At 37.9% G+C, this 24,966-nt stretch overlaps 1 long non-coding RNA gene across 1 annotated transcript; it reads left to right on the forward strand.

Annotated features, from left to right (window-relative positions):
* Positions 1–1,446: 1,446 nt before the first annotated feature.
* Positions 1,447–20,974, forward strand: LOC122468663. The gene is made up of 3 exons (XR_006293303.1): positions 1,447–1,642; positions 6,960–6,961; positions 20,956–20,974. It is a non-coding gene; the product is annotated as an uncharacterized LOC122468663 (long non-coding RNA).
* The last annotated feature ends 3,992 nt before the right edge of the window (positions 20,975–24,966 follow it).

Here is a 24,966-nt window from a genome sequence, read left to right on the forward strand (position 1 = left end):
TCTCAAAATAAATAAATAAACTTTAAAAATATATGTATATTTATTTGTTAATCGGGAAGTGACAACTTAATCATTGAAAAATTAAATATTTGTCAAAAAATTAAGTATTTGTCAATTTTGTGATAATGCTGCTACTAATTTCATTTTGTTCCTAGTTGATCATAGTCAGGTCTGTACTTAAGCAGCTCATCTCAATTTCTTTTTTTTTTTTAATTTTTTTTTAACATTTATTTATTTTTGAGAGAGAGAGAGAGAGAGAGAGACAGAACATGAATGGGGGAGGGGCAGAGAGACAGGGAGACACAGAATCTGAAACAGGCTCCAGGCTCTGAGCAGTCAGCACAGAGCCCGACGCGGGGCTCGAACTCACATACCGCAAGATCGTGACCTGAGCCGAAGTCGGACGCTTAACCGACTGAGCCACCCAGGTACCCCTCATCTCAATTTCATAAAGAGTTTTGAATTTAGCCTTAGGTGTAAAATAAATTCCTGCAGGTTTTCATCATGTATTGTACATACTATTTTGCCCTTTTATCTCCAAATGTACAACCATAGAACAGTAGACTCCTAGACACCCTGAAGAGAAATACGTAAAATTTTGTGGGCTTTATCCACCGTGTTTTTTTTTTTAATTTTTTTTCAACGTTTATTTATTTTTGGGACAGAGAGAGACAGAGCATGAACGGGGGAGGGGCAGAGAGAGAGGGAGACACAGAATCGGAAACAGGCTCCAGGCTCTGAGCCATCAGCCCAGAGCCCGACGCGGGGCTCGAACTCCCGGACCGCGAGATCGTGACCTGGCTGAAGTCGGACGCTTAACCGACTGCGCCACCCAGGCGCCCCTTATCCACTGTGTTTTAACTCCAAATATGTGACAAACTCTGAACCTGGTATTAGAGATGTCCATGGAAGCTCTAGTCTGGTCAAGGAGATAAACACAGATGGATATTTGCATCTGCTGATAGAATGTGTGCCGAATGCCATGAGAGCACAGAGAAGGAATATCTAATTAAACCTGGGTCAGATGAGGGGATTGGTTTAGTGTGAAGCAATATTTGAACTTAGAATTAAAAACTGAATAGAAATTGGAAAGTAGACAATGGCTGGAGCACCCTCCAGAAAAATGGAAAAACGATGTGAAATTATGTCAGGTCATGAGATAATGTGAGGAGGAGTAAGAAGAGATAAGGCTGAGCTGGAACTTTATCCTTTAGCTTACTGAAAGAGACTCATTGAAAGGTTTCATGCTGTAGTATAAAGGACAAGTTGTGAGGAAGAATGGAAATGGAGGAACTAGTTAGAAGCCTGTTATACAAAGTCCAGTGATTGATAAGGTCCCAAGGATAACATATATTTGAATTTATTCAACAAATATTTACATAGTACTTATGTGTCAAGCCCCTGTCAAAGTCCTTTATAAATATTAATTCATCCTCTATAATTACAACATCCCTATGAGGTAAAGACTATTATTATCACCTCACTATTTTTTTAAGTTTTTATTTAAATTCTACATATAATAGAATATTTTCCCTTTGCTAATTTGTTCTGTTTCTTAGATTCCACATATGAGTGAAATCATATGGTATTTGTCTTTCTCTGACTGATTTTGCATAGCATAATCCTCTCTAGTTCCTTCCCTGTTCTTGCAAATAGGAAGATTTCATTCTTTTTTCATGGCTGAGTAATATTCCTGTGTGTGTGTGTGTGTGTGTGTGTGTGTGTATGTGTGTGTATACCACATCTTCTTTATCCATTCATCAGTCAATGGACACTTGAGCTGTTTCCATAATTTGGCTATTGTAGATAATCTTGCTATATACATCAGGATACATGTATCCTTTTGAATTACTATTTTTGTATTTTTATTGTACCACGTTCTTGACTGAGGAGACCAAGGCATTAAAAGGCTAAGAATTTTGCTCAAGGTCACACAGCTAATAAATGATAAAGCCAAGGTTTGAACCTGGTCAGTCTGGCACCAGCATTCTTACTCTTAAGCATTATACCACATTGCCTTTTTATATTCTGGAGTTTATTCCATGACTTAGGTAACAAGGTGGATGATAGCTTCATTTATGGAGACCAAAGACACAGAAGGAGGAAAAGATTTTTTCAGACAAAGAGTAGAGTTAATGAATTCAATTTTATATATGTTGAGTTTGAGATCCTTCTCTCCAACACTTTCCTCAGGCTTAAACCACAACAGATAATTGTTGACTCCAGCCAATTATTTCTAGAGCCCTAATAAGTGTCAATGTCAATGCTAATCTGAGAGCTTCTTGGAGACTTGGTTTCTCTGTAAAATAAAAGTAGTGGCACACCATGGAAGCTGGTGGGATATCAACACTCTCACTCCTGCTGCCTACTACCCTACTCCTAAATCAGACCCAACTGGAGGCAAATCACTAAGAGCTGTATTACTGTGTATTTTTATAAAAAGTTCTTTCCTCTTCCTCTCCTCAAATCCCATTGCAAAGATAAAAGACCTTTCACATTTATTGAGCACATTTTGAGCAACAGTCACAACCCAAAGGTCATAGAATTAGAGCCGTTGTGTCATAACAAAAATTTCAATTGAACATTTTGCTTTAATTCATTTAAGACAAGGCAATGAAAATAATGTCTGCCTAAGAGAACTAAACTCAAACAAAATTCTGCCCAAACCCTCACATCAACTTCCATTGCTGTCAACTGGAATTATCCTGAAATATTTAGAAAAGGTAAGACAGGTCTATGATACATTATTGTGCCAGGACTTTTTGTCTGTTGCTTATTGTTAGTTTTATTTTTTCCATTTGCGAAGGTTTAAAAATCAGTACAAGATAAAACAAATTTTTGAAGTAGATTTCAAATCTTTGGTGGTTGTTGAATTCCATTCCTTAATATTCTTGCCTCAGGAGGGGAGGGAAATAAAAGATTTCTCAACAAATAGGTAAGACTTGACATACTGTCCTGTCATGCAACTAGGAAATGGGACAGGGAAAGACAAGTTGTTTTATATTTGAACAAGCATTCTTTCATGTGTAGTGGGTCCTTTAGGAATGTCTCTGAATTCATTCTCTGACTCCTAACTCTTCAAGATGCATACAATTTTCTCTAATTAAATTTCCATGATGTAAGGGCTCATTCAATAGTTTATCCATTGTCCTAGAGCACGGTGAGTTCTCCCTTAATTTCTCCCAGAAGTTCACAAGTCAGGAAGTCAGAAAAACCACTGCAGACAAACACTCCTAAATTTTTGGCTGAGTTTGTAGATTAAATTAGGGGTATCTCTCTCCAAGTACAGGCTGTACCCATAACAGAATGATAGGCATGCCAAGCTACTCAAAATAGTCCTTCCAATACCAACACATGGGTTTGTGTTAAAATACTATATTATTATCCTTGGAGAGAGTGAAGTGACTTTTCCTTTTAGATATTGCTTATAAAAGTAATGAATAGAATAAAATTCATAGAATTTAAAAAAATAGCCTATAAATCCAATTTCATCTTTTTCTTTGGATTCATGACCAATAAATCAAACCACACACAAGGCATATTCACTGGGATGTCAAGATTCTTCAATCTCAACATGCCCAACATCTTCTCTGTAAGATATATTCTTCCTATTGGAGTTTCTACTTTAGTTAGTGGCATCATAATGTACCCAAAATAATAAATCCAAAAGAACCTTTCAATTCCTCTGTTTTTCTAGTTCTCTACACCAATCAATAGCCCTAGTTTCGTGTATGATCTAAAAATCTCTCAAGTACATTCTTCTCCATCACCACTGCCACACCTATTGCTTTATTTGCCTATGTTTATGGCCTGACTTATCTAAACATATTCTCATCTGTTTTTATCCTCCAGTAAAGAGGTTTCTGAACACTCCAAGATTTTTCATGCCTCTGTCACTTCAGTTCCAGAATGGGTCAGTTCCTTCAATGGCTACCATTTGGCTAACATCCAAAACCTCTATACAGGGCGCCTGGGTGGCTCAGTCAGTTGAGCGTCCGACTTCAGCTCAGGTCATGATCTCACACTCCGTGAGTTTGAGCCCCGCGTCGGGCTCTGTGCTGAGAGCTCAGAGCCTGGAGCCCACTTCAGATTCTGTATCTCCCCCTCTCTCTGCCCCTCCCCTGCTCAGGCTCTGTCTCTCTCCGTCTCAAAAATAAATAAAAACATTTTAAAAAATTAAAAAAAAAAAACCTCTACAAAGATCTCTCACAGCCACTTCTTTAGCTCAGAAAATTGCCCAGATTTGCCTCTTATTCATGTTCTTTGATTGCCATCATGTTTTACTCATTTTCCCTCTATGATTTATTTTTTTACTCAGCTTCTCCTTAGCTTTTTCATCTGTTTTTCTCCCCTGTGTTGCCAAGCAGAAAAGCTCTCAGGCAAGTGACACTCCATCCCTACCTCCTACCCCAAGCCCTTCATACCAAATGCCAACAAGGGTCCATCTGGAGTGTGGATGAGTGTCTACCTGTGTGTAACAACACCCTCTCTTTCATCTACTGCTTACAAATGCCATTGTCTTTCAAAACCCATCTTGAATATCCCAAGTCTGAGAGGCTTTCCCTGTTCTATCCAGATTAAGCTAATTGTTCCCTTCTATTTTCAGTCCTATACCTTGTACAATTTTCTATTTCATTTATCACTTTCTATTGTAATCTTGGGTAATATCTTTAAGTTTGCTGTGACTGATCTGTAAAAATGGGCTAAATTAACTCTCAGGGTTTCCACCACATAATACTCAATAAGTACCAAGACCTGATAGAAAGGATGCATCTAATAATAATAATAATACATATAAATAATAAACAGAAAGCCATATAAAGTGTGTGGATACATCCATGTCATGACTATTTAGGGGATTAAATGTAGCACTTTTGTAATTTTAAGTTATTGTTATGTACATTTAAAAACTTTTGGTCCTAGACATGGTAAAATTGATATAACCAGGTCCTCAATTTCACAAAATATCTTTAGAGAACTTCAGCAAAATTATACAAAGAATATTAATACCCGTGCACACAGATTACTATGTGCATATCAGGAGTAGAAAGCATATTTATTCACATACTAGACTGCTTAAAATGAAGTTGTTCAATGAGTTTATGAGTGGCCTCCATTTGGTTAAGTGGTCTCTGATCCATGGTAAAGTGATTACCTTAGATATAGCATGCCTAACATATCCCAATACCAGGATTTCCTATGTAACTGAAATCTCTGGGAGTCATATGAATATTTCCCCAAGGGTGGTTCTATTCTCCAAATGGAACAAAATCTATTTGTTATCTTCAGTAGATCATTTGATAGTCATTCAATGGTCACCAACTGTGCTCTCATCTTTTTCTTCAGTCCTTTTTCTTCTTGCCTTCTTTGTACTATTTGGCACTTTTCTGAAACCCACTTATTCTTTAAAAATATTTTTTATTGGCTCTACAATATTCAGCTATTCTGATCTTTTTCAAACTTTGCCTCTCCTGATTTTTATTTCTTCAGCCTAATACCATGCATGTTTTACATGTTTTGATTCTGGGAATTCTGGTCTTCCTTTTATCTATTCTCTCTCTGTTCCTCTTGGATGAAAGGATGATACCAAAGCAATTTCTCAAGTGCTGCATCTATTCTAAGACCCGGTTTTAAATTTCTGTCTGTTACATATTTCTGCAAAGATTACATTACTTTAAACACAATGTTCTATGTCCACAGCTGATAATTGCATCCCTCTCAAGAAGGGATTCTTCTTTCTCAGCTAATGATGCCATGTTTCAGTTGTTCAGATATTTGATTAATGCACAAAAGTTAGAGAAGCATCTTAAGGGTATTTTTTTTTCTATAGTCACTTGGAAGGCAGACAGAGACAGAGTCTGAACTGTTTTATAATTTTTACTTTACTTTTCAAAAGTTCTGTAATCAAGAGGGTTAGGCTTCTCCAGAATATTCAACCTAAGAAATAGCTGTAAAAACTATTTTTAAGAAAATATATCTAGAAAAATGGAAAATCCAAAGAAATAATGTAAAAATGTTGTACTCTTAAGTTTGCAATAGTATGTTTCCCTCTTCTTCTTCTTTTTTTTTTACAAGCAATTTCTCATTATCAGTTAGGAATTCTGAGTTTAGTATTCCATTCTTAAGTAATAGTTTTAGCTTCCAATATCTTTAATCAATGTTAATTTATAGATCAAAGTTGTCTAATACAAGGATCTTGAGTGTTCAGGCTTATAAAAATTTTAAATAACACATTTCCCTTGGATCTGTACTCACTCAAACAAATTCTCCTGTCACTTTCTCAATGGTACCTAACAATATCCTACAAAGCTGCTGAAAGGAGAAGCTCCATTGTTGCCCCTCCTGGTGAAAGGTTAAGTGCTCAGTTCTCCCAATGCTCTCTAGATCCACAAATATTATATAATAGAGAAAACTGACAATTGACTGAAATTTCTCATCTCATTGTTTAAACCTTACCCACAAGATGTTTCAGATTTGTTTATTCAATGGTATTTTCTGAACTCAACATAGAAAATCAGTCAGACCAGTTCTTGGGCTGCAAGAAGACAAGATAGTCACCGGAAGACTACAGAGAGCAGATAGGAAACAGCAAGTTCTTTCCAGGATCTCAAAGACTTTTGTCTTTAGCTAGTTCCATGGAATAAAGCATAGATTAAGTAAATAGCTTTAGCATTACAAACATACAGGATTTTAAAAGGTTAAGCAAAGATGCCAGGGTAATTGTAGAAGGTGACTATAAGCCTAATACAAAAAAAATCAATTTTTCTTCCTTAAATTTTTTTTTCTTCCTGTTTTTCCCCAATAATAAAAACAAAGGGGTCAAAAACATGACAGAGAGTGATGAACAAAAGGAAACAATACCATTTAGGGATCACTTAATGTTTGTGTGGTCTTTCTGCTTTAATAATATTCAGATGCTTAACTACTTTTTTTTTTCTCCAGATGTTAAAAAAATACAGCAGTAAAAGATGTGAGAGGCCAATAGGAAATCTATCTAATGGTCAAAATTTAAGACAACTAGATTTGTTTTATTTTCTCTTCCCCTCTTTTATTTAGTCTTAGGATTCTTTTGAAACTTATATAAAACAAGTATTTTGTAGTTCATAAAAAATTTCTGTACAGTTTTCCTGTGCAAATTGACAGAAATCCTTGGTAGGTAAACTTCTCAACCAAGTGTAGCACCATAGGGTGCTGCAGAATGTTGGTCACCATGAGAAAAGTTCATCCACGTTAAGTCCATGGTTCTGAATTCAGCCTAAAGCAGAGTTTGGGTTTGTTTATTTGTTTTTGCAATTCCGGGTCCATACTTTATTTTTAGTCTAGGAAGACACTCAGGGTTGGGAATTTTCTTGCTTTTACCCAAATAACACTCATGCCCATTGTACTAAGAAACATAGCTATTGGACCATCTATTTCTTTTTCTTTTTTTTTTTTTCAATATATGAAATTTATTGTCAAATTGGTTTCCATACAACACCCAGTGCTCATCCCAAAAGGTGCCCTCTTCAATACCCATCACCCACCCTCCACTCCCTCCCACCCCCCATCAACCCTCAGTTTGTTCTCAGTTTTTAACAGTCTCTTATGCTTTGGCTCTCTCCCACTCTAACCTCTTTTTTTTTTTCCTTCCCCTCCCCCATGGGTTTCTGTTAAGTTTCTCAAGATCCACATAAGAGTGAAACCATGGAATACTACGTGGCAATGAGAAAGAATGAAATATGGCCTTTTGTAGCAACGTGGATGGAACTGGAGAGTGTGATGCTAAGTGAAATAAGCCATACAGAGAAAGCTATTGGACCATCTAAAACATGCTATAGTCCACCTATAGTTAGTGCCCATTTCAGGTACCAACATAGCTTCTGACAAAGATTCCCTGTATGTTATGAAACCTCTGCTTCTCATTAGAAGCAAAAGTACCACCAAAGTATAAATTAAAAAATCTATACTTTGAATAAATATAGATTCAATGAGTATAGATTTTTCTACTCATTAGAAGCAAGAGTACCATTGAAGTATAGATTCAAAAATCCAACCCACATGGTGCAGGGCACCTGGATGGCTCAGTTGGTTAAGTGTTCAACTCTTGATTTGGGCTCAGGTCATGATGTCACAGAGAGTCTGCTTGGGATTCTCTCTCTCCCCCTCTCGCTTCCCCTCCCCCGCTCGTGCTTTCTCTATCTAAATAAATAAATAAACCTAACAGAAAAAAAAAAAGCTGCATGAGAGGTCATTTTTGCATTACCTATCTGGACACAGTTAGCCACATAAAGCTTAAATCACCAGATTATTTGTTTTTAATCCTTCATGGTATTCATTCATTTTGATTATTTTGTGGATAAGCCCACTATGTCTTCAACAGGCATTTGAAACTCATTAAAGATTCAGGTTTTGGTTTTTTTTTTTTTGAAGTAAAATGCCTAAGAGAGGCAATGTGTACAAATGTGCTCTAACCAGATAAATATCAGTTGACAGAACTGAGCTAGCAAACCATATCCAAAAACAATGAATATCTGTTACACCATTCAAATATCTTTTATTCTAATGTACTGAGTTGCACAATGAAATATATAGCTAATTAAATCACTAACATAAAGCAATTTCTCTGTGTATTTGTTCTTTCAGTGGATAAAAGTGCTTTGGACCATTAGTATATAGCATGTGAGAGTGCGGGATATATGAAATGGAAACTTCCAGGGTCACAGAAATAATATCATTGGGTTTTTTTATTGTCTATATATTTTTTTGTGTTGGGTTTGCTGTTGTTATTATTTTGTTTATACATTACCATCTTCTAAATAGAAACTTCAGTAGGTTTGGAAAGCAGCAGGGCAGAAATTGGGAGATAGAGACCTCAAAAAACCTCAAAAACTCAGAGTTTGGGGCAATCAATTTTCTTGTACAATTTTTGTTTTCCTGGAGTTAATAACAGCTTAAATTTGTCAATGCTTACTTTTTTATGCACTAAACTCAAAATTTTCCCCCAAATTCTTCTAGAGAATTATAAAACCCTTTTCAACATGTCAAACACAGCTGAACATTTTTAAGTTCCATATTATTTTTTTCTTAAAGGTAGCCTTTCTGAAGCCTTCTGTCCTCTGATTTTAATCTCAACAAGTTACTGTGTAGTCTTGCTACCCAGATATTATACTAGGATTTTTGTTTACTGTCATCATGGTATGATAAGAAAAGATAGGATAAAATAGGCAGAGAAGGAAAAGATAGGACCTGAGGTCCCTGGGTGAGGAAAAACGCATATAAAACAAGGACTCTTGCCTATTGTTGGTGGGCATTCACTTTTGAATGCCCCCTCTCTGTAAAGAGAGCTTTCCTACTATTCTTCCTTTCTGATCTTATACTCTAATAAACTTTTTCCTGCTGCTCATTTTGTTTCCACCTCTTCTTTTTTCAAAGTGGTGAGACAAAGAACCCCAAGTATTGAGGTAAAAAAAAATCCTGCAACATTCCTTTGGGGGCTCATCTAGGATATAAATGTCTTCTAACCTCCAACCATAAGTAAAGAGCAGCTGGCACCCTTTCTTTTCTCTTATTTCCTTTTTTTTCAATGTTTTTATTTATTTTTGAGACAGAGAGAGGCAGAGCATGAGCAGGGGAGGGGCAGAGAGAGAGGGAGACACAGAACCCGAAGCAGGCTCCAGGCTCTGAGCTGTCAGCACAGAGCCTGACGCGGGGCTCAAACTCACGGACTGTGAGATCATGAGCCGAAGCCGGATGCTTAACCGACTGAGCCACCCAGGCGCCCCTTCTCTTATTTCCTAAATAAAACTCTCAAACCAAACAATGGGCACCCTCCAGCCAGTTAAGAGCAAATAACACAGCTGCCATTCTCAAGTCTCAGCTGATATGTTCCTTGGGTCTCCTCCTATCTGATCCACCAACAGAATGTCCCAATCTCCTTTCAAGAAAAATCTCCAGATGCATGGGACTCAGGGGAGGCCAAACAGCAACTGATGGGTCATGATCAAGGCTTTGGTGGATGCATGAAGGCTGTTGACAGAACCTGATCTCTGACCACCTGTTTAGGTCTCCAGTGGAATTCTCCTCTTTCTGTCTTGGTCAGCCTCTTCCTTCAGCGAATGAGGGGAAAAGCCCAGGACTGATAACTCAGATATTCTCCTAGGAATTATCTGGGTGACTTCCAAGGGCTCCTACTCACAGGGTTCCCAATTACAGTGGAAGGTGGCCCTCCACTTGCTTCCATTTCTGATACTCTGGCATGGCTCACTTCTCAGGTCCCCATTTTTCAACCATCTCTTGCGGAGCAGAGAGCAGGACTTACTTCAATGCCTTCTGGGCTCATCCTCCTCCTGCCCCTGATGCCCATGGTGGGGATGGGAGAGAAGACATTTGGCAGGCTCTTACATGATGCAGATGATAAGTAGAGCCAACTGTCTCTGGTTAGTCTACCTTGGGATGGGGACTTTAAGGAATATTCCCAAACAGCCGTCAAAACTCCTTTTGTTTCCAGGAATTTCCCTGTCTTCTCTGGCCCGACATGGACTGCCTATTTCCACTTGTTGGTGGGAAAAAAAAAAAAAAAATCTGCATCTGCCTATCTGTCCAAGCTGACTGGCTTTAAGACAAGGAGACCTCTTTCTCTGCCCTCTGGGCCTTTATCTGCCTCCAGGCTTCTTGGTTGAAACTTAACTCTTCAGCCTTCTCCTCCCTCCTCCTGTTTCTGCACCACCTTGGGCTCAGCCTACAAACTGGTCCCTATACCATCCTCAGTGCCTCAGGCACCACTGGTTCCTCCACCCACCCTTAAGTCTGGGAGTGGAGAGCACCCCAGTTGAACTGCCTACTTCAGATTTCCCCACTGGTGCCACAGGTAAAAATTGACAATAGGGGATAAGTTGATTGACTTTTAAATGGACACAGTCGGAACATAGTATTTAAAGGAATTCAAAGTTTGTTGGTTTAATTAAGATAGAGTTATTAGCATTAAATAGATAAAACTTTTTCTACCTAGGATTACTGAAGGTCAAATAAGCTCATGTCATCTCCATTGCAGTTTGTCAGCAAAAAGGTGACTTAAAATGATGGTTAATTTTGTTTGTCTCAAAGTTTTCATGGATAATTGTTAAGACAGTTTTCAGGGCCTTTGATAACCTAAAACTTTAAAGTTCTGCTTGGATGATAAACTGGATTAAATTTGTTGGACATCTAGACCTTTGTCAAATCAGATGGAATGCTGAAGCATTACTTACTTAACATAGGTTTGCACTTTTGACTTATTGCAGAAAAACAAGGATATTGGGTCTGTTGGAAAACATGCTTTGTGCTTGATTGATTCGTAAATGTGCCACCTGAAAATTCTGGTGTAACAGTTTACAATTGGTTACTATAGTTTTCTCTGAAGACCAAAGTTTCTAAGAATTAAAATTCTGCTAAATGTAGTTAAGACTGATGGAAATAAGGAAAACAACTCTGTATGTGGAAAAGTAAATGTGTAGGTAAGAAAGATATAAGGAATGGAAATACATTTTGTTGAAGGTAAAAGAAAGTAAATTTTTCCTAAATGAGACTGGTTGCTTGGAGAGAAACGGCTTGAGACAAAATCTGAATGCAAAGGAATGTTGTAAATGGTTCGTGAAGGGAAATCTTTGAAAAGGAATTTTATGTGTGGTCAGGACAGACTAAGGTTAAAATGAATAGATTTAAAAAGTACACTGGTATAAGATTAGAATTGCCCCTTCTTTGATCCAAAAGCTGGGAAATGGTGACGATACCTTTGCTGCTGTCCTCTGAATGCTCCACATTTATGTTTCTGCAAGGTATATGAGGGATGATGACTATGATATATGAAGGACATTTACTGGGATACATGGGAACCATTTTACTACATTTAGCCCAGTGTATGCCAACTTGTACCAATCTAGTGACTTTAAAATGAATACCCACAGGACTGGAACATATTTATGTGGGCAATGCTAAAGAAGGCAGAGGAACAGACCTTGACTTTGGCCCTTTTAACTCTCCCCTCAATGGGCAATGATCCATATGTCAATTACTGTTGGGCCAAAATAAAATTAGTGCATCCTTCTACAACCAGGGGAGTCTTTCTAGATCACAGTCCATACCCCCAAGGTTCCCCAAGTCGGGAAATGGAAGGGTAGGAGAAATCAGGGAAGATGGGTCAGCTCTCAGAGGTAGGGTGAGACCTGGGTAAGAGTGGCTACTTCCAGCACCCCGCAACACTGACAGGGCTTTTGGCTGCCAGTAACATAGCCAGCCAAAATGCGGGACCAGGAGATGAGGAAATCCTGGCCAGCTATAGGAAATTGAGATGAGGGACACCTTTTCTTCCTTTTTCTATAGATGGGTAATTCCCCAACCAAGGTTAATACTCCTTTGTAATGCATTGTGAAAAACTGGGATAATTCTGATCCACAAACCCTAAAGAAAAAGTGACCCATTTTCTTTCACATAAAGGCTTGGACCCAATACAAATTGGAGGAGGAAACCTGGCCACCAGAGGGAAATATCAATTATAATACTATCCTACAATTGGACTTGTTTTGCAAACGTGAGGGGAAATGGGAGAAGTCCCCTATATTCAGTGTTTTGGGGACTTAAGAAAGATATGTGTAAGCAATAAAAGGTTGATCCTGACTTAATGGCAACCCTTTTAAAAGTCTAGCAATCGGGAGAGGAAACAATTAAGGGCCCCTTGCCTATACCCAAAGCAGACCTAGAGAAGGAGGAAGGGAAGTCTTCCACCTCAACCTGCTCCTCCTCAGGTCCTCAATCTAAATATCCAGACTTAAAAAACATACACTTCTGCTCCCTGCTGCCCTCCTTATCCAGGCCCCCGCATGATGTAACAGGTGTGTTTCCCCTACAAGAAGCTGGAATGCCAGAAGGAGAATGGTAGGGAGGCACCACTCTAATAAGATTGCAAGTACCTTTTTCATTATAAGATTTAAGACAGATAAAAGGAGATCTAGATAAATTTTCTAATCTGGATAAGTATATAGAGGCCTTTCAGAATATTAGGTATGTTTTTTAATTGACCTGAAAAGATATAATGTTTTTGTTGAATCAAGACTCTTAATGAGATAGAGAAACATGGGGGTTCTGGCAGCAGCTGAGAGATGCAGAGGAGCAACTCATTATCATGGGACTGGATGTCCTATAGGGAACTTCCAGTTCCCTACTAGAGCTCAGGCAGTTATGCCCCAAGATCCTAACTGGGACTATGAAAATGCCATTGGGGAATGGCATCACTGCCACTTCCAAGCTTGTGTTTTAGAGGGATTAAGGAGGTCTAAAGTGAAATTTAAATTTGCCACTATCTTACAGATACAGGATGAAAACCTGGTGGCCTTCCTAGAAAGGTTACAGGAGGCGCTTATTAAATATATGCTATCTCTCCTAACACCTCTGAAGCTGAGACGATTCTGAAGGACAAATTTGTCACTCAATCGACTTCAGGTATTCTGGAGAAAACTGCAAAAATTGGCTGTTGGCTCAGAAGGAACCCTGGAGGAGCTCTCACAAGCTGACAATTGGGTATATTACAACTGAGATCAAGAGGAAAATAAGGAACAGAGAAGGGGGCTTAAGAAAATATCTGAGACCTTACTTGTAGCCTTCTGTAGTATTTCAGACCAGACTTCCCAAGGTCCTGGAACCAAGTACCATTTATGTGGCTATTCAGGGCACTGGAGATGAGAATGTCCTCAGAGGGGACAACTAGAGTCAAAACCCTGTAAGCCATGCCCCTTGTGTGAAGACAGTCATTAGAGATCTGAATGCCCTCACGGATCTCAGTCTGTGAGGGCTCAGATAACCAATGTCCTTGAAAGGTACTGATGGGGCCCAGGGCTCTTTAGGCAGCTCTTCCAAAACAACTACCCATCGGAAATCCAGAGCTTTGGGTAACTCTGGAAATAGAAGGAAAACCGGTTTATTTCCTTCTTGACACCAGAGCCACCTTTTCACCCTCCTTTCCACTCCCGGCCAACCGTCTGAACTTAGCGTAATGTTTAGAGGTGTGTTTGGAAAACTTATGACTAAACTGCTCCCTCAGCTGCTGGGATGTATATGGGGAAATTTGATTTTTTCACATTCTTTTTTGATAATGCCAGAGAGCCACACTCCCTTGCTAGGAAGGGATATTATGATTAAATTAGGGACTATAGTATTACTAGCTCCAGCACAGATAAACAAATTCCATTGAATTTGGAATGGTCTAATACTCTTTGTATGTCATTTGTAGAAGCCAACGCATATGCCAGAGAAGTAAGACATCCAAAGAAAAATTCTGCTAGCCCAGATGTTCCAAATACCGCCCCATTATATCAGACCTCTGGATGACCTCTGAACCTGCCCTGACCTCCGTTCCCCTGTCATCACCTCCCTTCAGCAGGAAGCAGTTTCCTAATGGCAATTAGGAATCATGTGTTCAGAGGGAGGAATATGATAGGAAAAGATAGGATAAAATAATCAGAGACTGAAAGGATAGGACCTGAGGTCCTTGTTGGGGGGGGGGGGGCGGGGAACACATATAAAACAAGGACTCTTGCCTGTAGTGAGCCGGCATTCACTTTGGAACGCCCCCTCTCTGTAAAGAGAGATTTCCTACTATTCTTCCTTTCTGATATTATACTCTAATAAACTTTTGCCTGCTTCTCATTTTGTGTCCATCTCTTCTTTCTTTGAAGCAGTGAGACCACGAACCCGGGTATTGAGGTAAAAAAAAAAAAAAATCCTGCAACAATGGGACTTCCTTCATGTTTCCTGTATTGACTTCTCTAGATCCTAGATTCAACATCTTTCTCTTTTTTGATTTAATCCCTTAAATTGGAAGAGCACATTTTTAGGACTTTGGGAGGAAGAGTGCATGGGTGATATATACAGACCCCTGAATACCAAAAGGGTCACACCATTCACCAAAAAAAATCTGCATTGAACATAACATTTTTAGAGCTAGAAGAAAATTTTAAACTACCCTTCATTTTAAAAATGAGGAAAGTGAAATTGCAATAGGTAAAGAAACTATCACTAAGGTTATGCTGTTATGAAACCTATAAGACTATTCTTATGAAGAATAAAGAAAAATTCTTCTTTGTTTAACTTCGGAAGGAAGCTTGTGATACTCTGAACTACCAGGATAAGAATGGGCAAAGGTGAAAAGGAGAGCAAGCATTAGTTGTATCCAGACAAAAAGAACTCTTCCTTTTATTGGTAAAGGGCACTGCCTTATTAATAATGACACTGAAATGAATATGTTTACTATTTATTGCTGTAGTTCACTGACCTCTGTTGACTAATAACCAAAGACAGAAAGAGTTTAAGAGCAATGGTGCTTCTATCAATCTCTTTAAAATCAATTAGAAAAGATAAAAAATAAAAATAAATACTATATTCTTTTGAGGATTCACATTCCCAAGTTCAAAGGAATCTCAAAGTTGTTCTCCTTTAAGTAATAAAAGACCTTTTTTACCCCTAATGACTCTGAAGTAAAACCAAGGTGTCCTAGAATGTCTCCCAATATCAGGAACCTTTTAGTAAAACTGGGGACCAGTCATCTCTGAGAATTCCTTAATCTTTAAGAAGGAACGCCCTGCCATCCACAGCAATGAAAAGAACCTCTATTCCATGTAAGGAGCTTAGAATAAGAATATTGTCTCAGTTGAGTCTAATAAAAATAATTTTGGACAGGACAGTGCCTTTGTAATCCTTCAAATTACACCATGGACTGGGCCTGGGTATGAAAGCAGAGGTGTTTTTTTTTTTTTTTTTTTTTTTTTTTTTTTTTTTTTACCATATGGTAACAAAAGGCCTTTCACTGTTAAGCAATAACATCAAATTTAAACATCAAAGAATTCTCAAAGCTGTCTAGAACAACAGTCACAACTGATCCAGAAGGCTGTGCTATGGTTTGCACCTAATTAATTAAAATAGAACCTGCGTTAGCAATGTTAATTTTGGCCTGCACTCTTATGGAAACTTTTCATCAATTCTTGAAGTTTTCCTGCATCCATGGAATTTTCCCAGGTTCTGAAATCATGTGTCAAATTGTTTGTAATATGTTGAAAGCTATTTGTGACCTTTCTTTATGCTTTAAAAGAAATAACTCCATCTGTTGGCTATATCACCAGAGAATTCTGGACAGGGAGGAAGCTCAAAAAGTAAAGAGAAAAGAAAGGCAGTTTTTTTTCTCCTGACCTTTGAAATTGTAATGTCATGTTAATTGAATCTGAATTTCTTGTTAACAGCTATTCTCATTGAACATTTCTGGGAAGTGTATTAAGTCAGATGTTTATAGGAAAGCAGGTGTTTTCTCTCACTTTTGTGTGTCTTCCTGTTTTCTACACAAACTCCATTTCCCCTTTTTTCTCTCTGAGTAATTCATTCTTACAATGAGCTCCTGACTTTTCACCCTGTAAACTCCTTTAATGAGTAGGTAGGTCCTGTTTCACAGGTATTTGTTTTCTTCGATATTTGTGATTAGTAATCACAAATCATTACTTTACCCCCAAGTGAATACTATTTGTAGCTTTATCAGTAACCAATTGAGTCAAAGGATAAGTAATGCTTTTTTGAGGGATCCCATATAAATATGTCTTTTCTTTTGCACTTTATTTTATTGTAAAATATATTAAGTCAGACAAAGTCTGTGCCTATATTCTTCAAAACCAGGAAAAATGCCTTCTGTATTTACCCTGTTTTAATCATTTCTTGGTATCTTCATTCTTTGTGTAGACTGGAAGGGAGGTAGGAAATGACAGAGAGAGAGGGACTGAGACAGAGACGGAGACGGAGAGAAAAGAATGTCAGGTGCCCTGTGCCTTCCTATGATATCTTCTCAGCTGCCCTTGACTGTCTACTGGTGAATATTTTAACTCCTCTGTAAGGTTTCCACTCCTCTTCCCTCTGTGAGGAAGCACTGACAACCATAGTCCCAGTGAACAAGCAAACCAGTTCTGAGCTTCTGGGAATAAGATAGTATGGTATTAGGGAAGAGAAGAGCAATACCATGAAGCTTCTCAGAAAGACTGTGCTTTTCTTGAGTCTATCAGATAAGTTAGCCATGCACAAGAGCTAGCTGGAGGCCTTCAAAAGCCAAACCAACAAGCTTGTCTTAGCAATGCCAGAAGCGCACTTGCAGAAGTTGAAACAACACTATGTGGGCAAGAAGCTAGTTTACCAAAAGGTAAAGTGGGTATGATTGCTGAATAGCAAACAGTGAGTGGGATCAATCTTCAGGGTCACTGATGACTTGTAACCATGAAGAAATCCCACAAGGAAACTGGGGGCAGTGCCTCAGGGCTCCATAAGTGAAATACTCCTCTGAAATATATTTGTTGTGATTAACTGGGATACTACAGGATAATCCAAGTTCAAATTTTCCTATAACTTTTCCTTCAGCCTCTCCTGGAGAATCTCAGTCTCAAGAAGCTCAAGTAGAATCACTGTATTTCTTCAGAAGCCAGCCCTTGGGAATTCACTGACCTCTAATATGAGTGAGTGGACATAAAACCTAGCAGCTAGTAAAGTCCCAAGGAAGTCGATCTCATCACCATTATCAATATTTCAGTGATCCTCAATATCCATAATAACTTTGCCACTCACCTCCATTTTTATTTCTACTACCTCCACTGAGGAATAAATGATAATGACATATACTCTAGGAGGTTGTTGATGCACTGTTTCTGGAATTTTCTTGTGGACTAAATTTTCTTAGGTTGCAGTGTCATCTTGAAAAACAAATAGGATGTGATTACACCTGGCATTTTTACAAAGCCAAGGGCTGGACCTACTGCTGCACCATTTTGTTTGATTTTAGTCTCAGCCTCTAATGTCAGAAAACCCTGTCACAGATATAAAACATGCTCTCACTTACTATGTACTACTTTGTACCTCAATTCCAAAATTTTTAATAATACAGAACATATTTTCTGCTGTTTGGGATGGTGCCCAAGCATGCTGACTTGGTGTAGATATGTCTAGATCAGGCCTCTTTCAGGAAATATCTTTCTAATCAGCCATCTTGTTCTGGGCTAAGATCAAGGGAGCATGAAAGCTATTAGTAGAAAAAGTAAGGAATAACAGGCTGATCAAATATTCTCTTCATTTTAAAAAACAGCACTTGAGAAACTAAAGTTCAGTTCAAGTCGCAGAGGATCAATGTCAGCCAGCTTCAAGTCTTTTCAACATTATCATAAGTCAAAACACTACAATTAAATACACATTATTTCAAAGACTGACTCTCCATTTTCCTTCATCCACAGTTGAGTATAACAAGACAGAGTTTTGTTTTTTGTTTGCTTTTCCATTCCCTGTATTCTTTTCCTGGTGCATGTTATATGCTAATCCATTCCCACCCACCTTCCCCACCAACCCCTGCCCCCTAACTACCTTCTTGGGGCCAGGCATTCACCAAACTGTTATTATAGAAATGGGACTTAAAAAAATTTTTTTTTAATGTTTATTTATTTTTTAGAGAGACAGACAGAATATGAGTGGGGGGAGGGGCAGAGACAGAGGGAGACACAGAATCTGAAGCAGATTCCAGGCTCTGACCTATCAGCACAGAGCCTGACACGGGGCTCAAACTCATGATCTGTGAGATCATGACCTGAGCCAAAGTCAGATGCTTAACCAACTGAGCCACCCATGTGCCCCCAGAAATGGGTCTTTTAAAAGGTAATTCAAAGAAGAAAAATGAAGTATGAGCGTAATTGCACCTAATAATCATGCTCTCCTTGATGTGGGTCACTTTTGGCAATGTGAAAAGTCTAATAGTTTTGAAGACTGTTTTGAAGATGCTTGGTCTTTATGATGGAATCTATGGGGAAAGGAAAGAATATGAGACAGCCTAATCAATTTTTTCTCTTTTAGCTCACTCAGTTTCATCCAGAGGAAAACTCTGATGGATGTAAATAACAAAGAATCCAGGCCAAAGGCTGAGGAAAATACACAACATTCATGAAGTAGAAGAAACTGAGAAATCTCAATAGGAAAGTGAGAAGAGAGAAATTCTTCATAGGAGAGGGGATTCCAGGTAGGCAGAAGAGGGGAGACCATGTAGGCAGCCCCAAGAGATGAGAATGGAGACCCATTACCCCAGATGAATTCCTGGAGGCAATGAAGAGAGAGGATGAGTCACTCACCATTCCACACACAAAGCGTACTGTAGGTTAATGGTAAACTATGACGTGAGATGTGAGAATGAAGTTAAGATCTGTTTCTTGTCTGGACTCTGGAAGAGTTTTAATTTATTTGGTTGTGTGTTTTATAATGGAGTACACTATCCTGGCTTCTCATGTTAAGCAGTTACATAGGAACTAAAGGAAAATAAAATAAGAAATTGAGAAAGAATAGTGAGCGCATTGGAGTTAAAAATCCAAAAGCAGAGGGTTTTGTTTCAGCTTACTAAACCCACATCATTACTAAATTTCTTACTAAATAAGAAATTGAGAAAGAATAGTGAGCGCATTGGAGTTAAAATCCAAAAGCAGAGGGTTTTGTTTCAGCTTACTAAACCCACAACCCACACGGCCTGGCTATTTGTGTCAAGCAAGTCTGTTTGCTGAAAACACTGATCAAATGAATTACTTAATAGTCAATTCACTTTCAACAGCCAATTTATAATCCTTATATTCACAAAAAACACAGGGAGCCATCTTCCTTTTAAAGGAGAAAAAAGAAGATAACAAAGGAAATGAAGGAAGATGGAAGTTTTTTCACGGTTAGCACTGGAGGGGAAAACTGTCACTCCTGAATCCTTGTAGCTGAGTCAGGTGAAAATGCCAAGGCTTTAGCTTTTCTTACACAGTTACTTCAAAATAAATGTTTCAAGAGTAATTGTTTAAGGCCTAGACATGAGGAAGAAATATTATTATTATCATTATTATTAATTTATCTGGAATATCAAGTCAGTTTGGCAGGGGTTGATTAACACTGTTTCCCAGCTTCCTGGTCAATGAAATCATTTTCCATTGCCCATTCTAATCTCAGATTAGGACAATTAGCCCAATTCTATTTTATAATCATAAACTTCCACCTAACAGTTGTTCTATAAATTCATGTTCTATGCCACAAAGTGGAACTCTTCTCCAAACAGAGAGGGGACAATAGTAAGGATAAAGCCATCCCCATAATTTAAAAAGGCAACTGTAATGTGCCTTACTGATGTTTGGTCAGGGCCATCTTCATTCCATTTTGATAAACATAGATTGCTTGCTGTGTGCTGAGCATTGTGCCCAATTCTATGAGGGACACAATGTTTTGCCCCCTTAAGGAGCTCAAAACTATATGACAGGGATAGGGAAAGCATAATGAAAAATAATCACAAATTATCACATGATGTGATAAACACTATTAAAGTGACACATAAAGACATATGAAAAAAATAATGTATTATTTTTACTTAAAATTTTTTTTTAATGTTTATTTATTTATTTTGAGAGAGTGAGAGACAGAGCAGAAGCAGGGAAGGGACAGAGAGAAAGGAGAGAGATAATCCCAAGCAGGCTCTGCAGTGACACGGAGCTCGATCTCACGAACTGTGAGATCATGACCTGAGCTGAAATCAAGAGCCATATGCTTAATTGACTGAGCCACCCAGGCATCCCAAAGATAATGTATTATTTTTATTTTTTTTAATTTAATGTTTTTTTAAATTTACATCCAAATTAGTTAGCATATAGTGCAACAATGATTTCAGGAGTAGATTCCTTAGTGCCTCTTACCTATTTAGCCCATCCCCCCCCCAACCCCTCCAGCAACCCTCAGTTTATTCTCCATATTTATGAGTCTCTTCTGTTTTGTCCCCCTCCCTGTTTTGATATGATTTTTGTTTCCCTTCTCTTATGTTCATCTGTTTTGTCTCTTAAAGCCCTTATATGAGTGAAGTCATATGATGTTTGTCTTTCTCTGACTGACTAATTTCACGTAGCATAATATCCTCCAGTTCCATCCACGTAGTTGCAAATGGCAAGATTTCATTCTTTTTGATTGCCAAGTAATACTCCATTGTATATATATATATACCACATCTTCTTTATCCATTCATCCATTGAAGGACATTTGGGCTCTTTCCATACTTTGGCTATTGCTGATAGTGCTGCTGTAAACATGGGGATGCAAACTTTCCTTTATCTTTATACTTGCTCTTTGATATGCAAGAAAATAAATTATTTTAATTGGTCACAAAGCTTTCCCTTAGACTCCATTTCCATGCAGAGAAACCTTAGATATAAAGAACAAATTCATAAGGTTTGATTTTCCCAGTCATAGCTCCCTCCTTTTTTTTTCTTAGTGACCTATCATCCTCATCCTCTGTTCTCTCTGTTTTCATTCCAAATGTCTCCATTATAAAGAGATAGATTATGTGTCATGTTGCATTATAATTCAACCTCTGCCAACAGAATTCCACCCACCTTATTCCTAAGGAATAGATCCAACATGAAGCTATCCTGACCCATAGCAGTTGGTGCTTTGAGGATCTTATAAGAACTGACCCTAAATGGTTCAGGAAATATTGAAATGTTAAATTATCTGGCAGTGACCATATTAGAGAATAAGTAAGAGCACTCTCTACCCCACAACAAAATCTGAGGACACTTCTAATGATTGTTTTTGGCTTCCCCATTAGCACCTCAAATTCTAAATTATAGTGAGTATGTTTGGGGACTTATGTGCATTTAAAAGCTAATGTTGTATTTTCAGTCAAGTTCCCTAGAAGCAGAGCATGAGACAGGGATTATTGATCAACTGATTTATTGGAGGAGTGCCTCAAAGGAAGGAACGTGAGGGAAGACATATAGTGCAGAGGAACTAAGTAAAGGAAGAGTAGGTTCCTGGGTGAGATGGCTTTTGTTTGGCTGAGAGAAATTTTCTGAAGAACCAAGAAAAAGGAGGCGTGAGTTATTATTATCTAGAGGATGGCTATCCTGGCTAGTGAAGGGCATCTACATAGGGTACCAGCAGTGTCCTCCCTCCATGACTCTGTTTCTAAAGGACTGTCACTTTTTGGTAAGAGAAAATTCATTTCAGAAAGCAGATGTCTTTAAAAGCTGATAGAAGTTGTTAAGCTATGATTCAAATATACAATTAATGATCTTTACAAGGTAGTTGTCTATTAAAAATTTTGCTTGAGGGGTGCCTGGGTGGCTCAGTCGGTTAAGCGTCTGGCTTCGGCTCAGATCATGATTTCGCGGTTCATGAGTTCCAGCTCCGTGTCGGGCTCTGTGCTGACAGCTCAGAGCCTGGAGCCTGCTTCAGATTCTGTGTCTCCCTCTCTCTCTCCCCCTCCCCTCCTTGCGCTCTGTCTTTCTCTATCTTTCAAGAATAAATAAACTTAAAATTTTTTTTTAATTTTGCTTGAAAATTAATTGGTTGGCATTGTGTATCCTCAGAAAGTCTAATTTGGCCTATAGGCACTATTCAGTTAACAAATACTCAACTTATCAACATTTTATATATAAAAATAGGATGTCCGATGCTTTAAAGAGGAGAGCATAGAAGCTTCCTGGAATTTGCTCACCAATGTGATACAGATTATATAACTACTTGATTATTGAGTATTACTTATGATAATAATCTAGAATACTTTGTAAACAGTATATTGCTTTAAAATTTAAAGTGTTATGGTGATGATGGTGATTAATGGGTAAATAAATGACAGATAATTGGTTATAGGGAGAGGAATAGAGAAGAAATGTTTCTCTATGTTTATATTTATGTTTATGTTATTTATGTGGTATATTATCTTATAACCACTTCATCTCAACAATTTATTTTGTTTTGTTTTGTTTTGTTTTGTTTTGTTTTGTTTTGGCTAAACACAGTTAAGATAATCAGGGCTAGCTTTGTTTTAAAAAAAAAAAAGTCTAATATAAGACTTCAGCATCAATGATGGGCCAGTATCTGGAGCCAAAAACCTTGTCATTATCCTTGACTCCTCTCATTTTCTCACATTCCTAAATCCAATTTGTCAGAAAATTCTGTTGGCCCAACGTATAAAAATATATACAGAATCTAACCACTTCTCACCAACTACCTCAGTGTTAATATCCTACTCCAAGACATTGTCATCTCTCACCTAGATTTTTGCAACAGCCTCTTCCCTGCTTCCACCCTTGCCCACTACAGTGTGTTCTCCACAGGATAGCCACATAAAAGGATAGTAATCCTTTTAAAATCTGTCAAGTCATTCCATTTCTCTTGCTGAAAAACTCTAAATGGCACTGCATTCCATCTGAGTGTAAGCCAAGTCCCTTACAACAACCTTTAATGTCTTGTTTGACTTCTCTAACGGCATCTTCCCCCGGTTCCCTCCACTTCTTACCCTTCCCCAGATATGTCCACACCATGGTTACAATGGGCAGCTGTGCAAGCTGTATATGTGGTGTACTACCCAATTGGAGATATCACCATTTATATCTTAAGTCATTATAGATATACCTATTACTATCACACATTTGTGTCAAGTGATTACGAAGTGTTTTGGGGAAGGAAGGCTATTTAGATAAGCAATAAATCTGGTTCCATTTTAGGGCTTTGCAAAATTGTTTCTTCAGTCTTGAAATCCTCCCTCCCCCTTAGTTACACATTTGGGAAACTCTTCACCTTCCTTATGTATCTCTTCAAATGATACCTTCTCAACGTACTACCCTGACCACTCTATTTAATATGCAACCTGTATTATCTCCCAACACACATACATATTCCTGAAACCCCTGAGCTTGCTCTATTTTTCTTAGAGCATTTGTCCCTATACAATTTACTTATTTATTATGTTCACAATCTATTTTCTCTCTTCTCCACTAGAATATAAGCTCCACAAGGGCACAGATTTTAGCCTGTTTTATCATGTATATATCTTTCTCTGGGTCTCTGCTCATCTTTAAGTGTTGAAGTGAGGATTCAGTGCTATCATAATGGTAAAGTACTATCTGGACACATAGAAGAAGCTCTTTTTATACTCTTTCTCAGTGTGTGTTCCCAGAAATGAAAGCAAGTGATGGCATCCAGAAAATAAAGTACCTGGAGTGCTCAGAGTCACATCTTCAAGACCAAGAAAGCATATTTGTTTTAAGGTCAAAGGTGGAACATTGGGAACTCCAGACCTGAAGCCATTCTTGGGGCAAGGTGCTCATGTATGTACGCACTCTCTTTTCTCCCTCTTTCTTTGTCTCTTGGCAAAAATCCTGTGTTGATTTCATCCCTAGGCAACAAAGAGGTTTCCAGGAGTATGTGTCCTTTACAATTTAGAATCTTACAAAAAGAGAGACTGTTTTTCCCGGCACCCACTTGAATCCCCAAGAAGAAGACTTTTGGGGTCCTATCTGTGTCAAACACCCAAGCCTGAATAAATCACTGTATCCAAAAGAATTGCCCAGTCTGGGTAACTACTAACTCTTGATGTAGGAAATCAGGGCTATGTGATTGAAACCTTGGTAATGGAAGGAATATCAATTCCAAAAAGGAAAGATGCTGAACAAGCAAAAAATTTAACAAATAGCCCAGCATTAGTACAATACTTGGACTGTTGTGGCACTCAATAAATTGACATTTGCATTATATTCTCATTTTTCCTCGTCATGCCCCTCTGTAGCTTATTGGTAGTTTCAGGGAGCTATGTTTTATTTATCATCCACTTTTAAAACTTCTTCCTTAGTCATTAATTTCAGATATTATCTTTATAAATTCCTTCCTTCTTTTTTCTTCCAGTTTTATTTTGTTTTCTTTTTCAGATTTTCAACTGAATCTTAGTCCACTTATTTTCCATCCTTTTTGTTTTTTAATAAATATATGTATTGGTACCATTCTATATGTTTCAGTATATTATGCATTCATTGTTGTATTTCTAAATAGATTTATAAACAATTTGGTTTCTTTTTTTGCTCACAAAAATTATTTGTTATTGAAATTTCTATGAGATTAAACATTCTGGGATTTTTATTATGATTTCTAATTTAATTGCATTTTGGT

The sequence above is a fragment of the Prionailurus bengalensis genome, chromosome B3 (genome assembly GCF_016509475.1).
Source record: "Prionailurus bengalensis isolate Pbe53 chromosome B3, Fcat_Pben_1.1_paternal_pri, whole genome shotgun sequence".
In the NCBI taxonomy this organism is placed as follows: Eukaryota; Metazoa; Chordata; class Mammalia; order Carnivora; family Felidae; genus Prionailurus; species Prionailurus bengalensis.